Genomic DNA, 3,513 nt, shown 5'->3' with positions numbered 1-3,513 from the left:
CCTCAAGACACGTATCATCATCACAACAACTATGGTCTAAAAATTGCACACCCGACAATGGTCACTCCTATGGTATCTGGGTTCTGTGCTAGCTTTTAGAATGATGGATACTTGTCCACTACGATCACTTGTTCCATAAAGAGCACAGTGCTAAGCAGGGTTATCGGTGCTCAATCGGTGCTCTGGCAAATCCGTGTATTAGACACATGACCAGAATTTTGAGCTGGGGAAGCTTGTGAGGTCTAGTTGGTCTAGGAAGGGTCTGAAATCTTGAGGGATGGCATAACTCCTATGGGCCATGTCTGGTTGAACATGTTATAGTCAGCGTCCTCCATGTCAGTCGTCTACTGACGTGAATCCTTGGTGCATCTTGTATTGCTAGTGTGCCGTTCTTGACAAAGGTTGGAGAGAGGGAAACTAGCATAGAGGGGAGTGCAGAAGAGGGTGGTATGGTGCAAGTGCAATCAAACAAGTGCTGCAAGGCCAACACGAACATCAAGAGGAGGTAGGTGATATAGTCGCACACTCATTGCCTAGGGCGAAAGTGCGACGTATCTCTATGCATAAACAAGAAAAAAGAAGTAACACACAACATGGTTCCATCCGAACCATTTCACGGACTCGGATTCGTATAAGGTATTTAGGACTCATCCTATCCTAGGGTTTCGCGGACTCAACATTCGTGCTTGCTTCGTGCTTCGAAGAGGAGTCTGCTCAGTCTTCTCGACCTTCTCATGGTGTCGTTGTGTCCCTTGTTGTTGTTTGCCAAGCTGACACAGGTTGGGCTTAAAAGAGTCCATGACGCCTTCTCATCTGGGGGCTACCGACGAAGGTGGTTCCTCATGGCTGTCGTTGACAGGGTCTTCTGTCATCTTTGCAATCTTGTTATTGTCTTCTTGTCTTCCAAGGCATCAAGAGTTCCAAGTGGGCAACTTTTTATGCAATGACATCAACAAGGCATGATAGAGTTTTGACATGTCAGTCACGTTGATCACAATATCGACACCCAGAGCAGGGGATGGAGAGAACTGTTTTCCTGCTCACTAATGTGAGGCGGACCAAATGGCGAGGTTCTCATCCACCGGTGGTGGTTGACACAACCTTTATATTGACAGGGACACTATATTAGCGATGCAGATCATGGTCTTGCACATACTAGGTCCTGATCATCGTAGGTGAAGGTGGCATCACTCCAGAACAATGTCGAGGGTGTCGCCATCTTCTGGTTCTCGATGTTCTTATTCCTCATGGAGATACTTATGCTGGTGTCGTGTGGTCGTAGCGTTGCCATCCTTGTCTTCCAAGTATGTGGGTGGTCGCTTGGAAAGGTTGCTTCCTTCCAAGTTACCCATGAGGATTTTAGTAATCACGTGGTCAGGCATAAAGGTGCTAGCTGCCATTTGCAAATTTTGAAGAAGCTGACGAGGAGTGTCAAGAGAATAGGAGTGGAAGTGCTAAGGCAAAAACCTTGCTTCCTTTGAAAATTTAGGAGAGGTGAGAAAGTCACGCGTTTTACAAGTACTTTTGAAGGTCTCGAAATCAGCTTTGTCCTAACTAACGTTTGTGCTAACTAAGGGCTTCCTATAGTCAGGATTGCTCTGATACCAGCTCTTTGGGGACCCCGACTTACAAGTCGGGATCACCGAATGAATATGCTCAGTGATCCCAAAGATCAATGCTCACAGAACACATATAAACTGAATAACAAGAGTCTTACATCCATACATACCATCTGATGCAAATAATGACCTTTTGGGCTAGTCTTACATAGATAGGTCCCTGGAGGCCAATACAACAAACTTAACCAATAGTCGAAATATTGGTCGAAGGCGTGAACCCATGCCATAAGCCTTAACCTACAAGCATTCTAACTAGGAAGCGTCCTAGCTCGCAGGAACGTTACCAATGTACTGTTCACCGTCTCCTGTTCTCTCATACCTGGTCAATGAAATAACAAGTGGCAAGCAAATGGGTACTTTGAATGTACTCGCGAGCAACCCATGATGTGGAACAAGCAAATAATGAAATATGATATATCACAAGTATGCAGCCTTTGCGGAAAGCAGTTTGTATTTATGCATAAACATGGTCATATATTTAAATAGTCATGCATCAATAAGTAAATGGTAACCATAAGAAAAGTTTACGGATATCAACGTAAATATACCGAGCGCTGAACACCTCTTGTTCACCCTCCATGTCAAGTCACCAGACTTGACCTAAGTAATCACTTTCTCATGTAACAACTTTATACACATGCACCCTTGGTTTATGCGAAAAACACTAGACGTAGTTTAAGCAGCACCACCCAACTGTCCTTGACCATGGACACAACTATTCAAATAGTTTGACACTCTGCAAAGGTTGTACGCTGTACCCACGAGATCCGGGAAACTTCCGTGTCATCCACGACTCGTGATATATAACATACCCAAGGTAAGTACCCGATCAATGCATTTCCCCTGATGACACTAGACAAAGAGACCACTCGATTGGTACCCAGCCCACATGATGTACATCTTACGAGCACCAGCTCTAGACCATATCATCCATGCAAGGAACAACAGTGTGCCCGGAACACGTAAAAGCGACATAGTTGTCCTACCTGGCACGACCCCATCACGAGAGTGACCATATCACTCCCGCCACTAGTAATGCGGGCTCCTTATTAGCATGATCAGAGTAATCAACACAGCCCCGTCCCATAAAATCGTACCGTGGTCGCACATGTAAGGTTGGGACGGTCGACAAATCTTAAATCTAATCCCATTTCCGACACCACTCACACAAAACCTTTCCGGTACACCACTTCTCTCTCAAGTGGTCATCAAGCTCAACACCATCACCCTCGGGCATTAGTGGCACCCGACGGGTTTTTTGAAAAAACTTTGATATCACCTTTGTGTTACCATCACCATGCATATGCTCTTCCTATGCGTAGCACTACTATCTATTTGTCAACTTTTTATCAGCGTGCCCCTCATAAATGGTAAGGTCATGCTGAAATGCAAGTGCTCCAAAGTAGCCATCGGTAACACCATACAGGGGTGTACCAATTAATCATGACTACATGCATCGGAATAAAGTAATCAACATGTCATGCATAAAACATTTTTTCTCAGACATGGTCAAAGGGATGCTTGCCTTGCTCTAATAGGTCTCCGGGGTCTTCGAGGTCTTCCAGTCCAACTCCTAGTACTTCGGCTATTCCATCAACTATCATCGGAAACAACCACAGTAAGCCACATAGTAAGCAGAAACAAAAGTGCTCTAAAAAATAGGAATTTTATTTTCATTGGACCTTCCTGGTAATAAGAAAAATACCAGAAGCTTGTTCTAGGAGATTTAGATCATCAGATATATTTGAATGGAGGACAGGAGGAATAGGTGAACCTATAAGAAGAAGAAGAAAACATTCTGCTTAAAATGAGTGGAGGCACTCATTTAATAGAGCATGAATTTAGAAACATTTAGGAAATGGTTTCACTGGATTTGGAGTTGGTATGAATTTCC

This window comes from Hordeum vulgare, chromosome 3H, assembly GCF_904849725.1.
Source record: "Hordeum vulgare subsp. vulgare chromosome 3H, MorexV3_pseudomolecules_assembly, whole genome shotgun sequence".
In the NCBI taxonomy this organism is placed as follows: Eukaryota; Viridiplantae; Streptophyta; class Magnoliopsida; order Poales; family Poaceae; genus Hordeum; species Hordeum vulgare.
The sequence above is the reverse complement of the archived record's forward strand: the minus strand, read 5'-3'. Positions refer to the sequence as shown.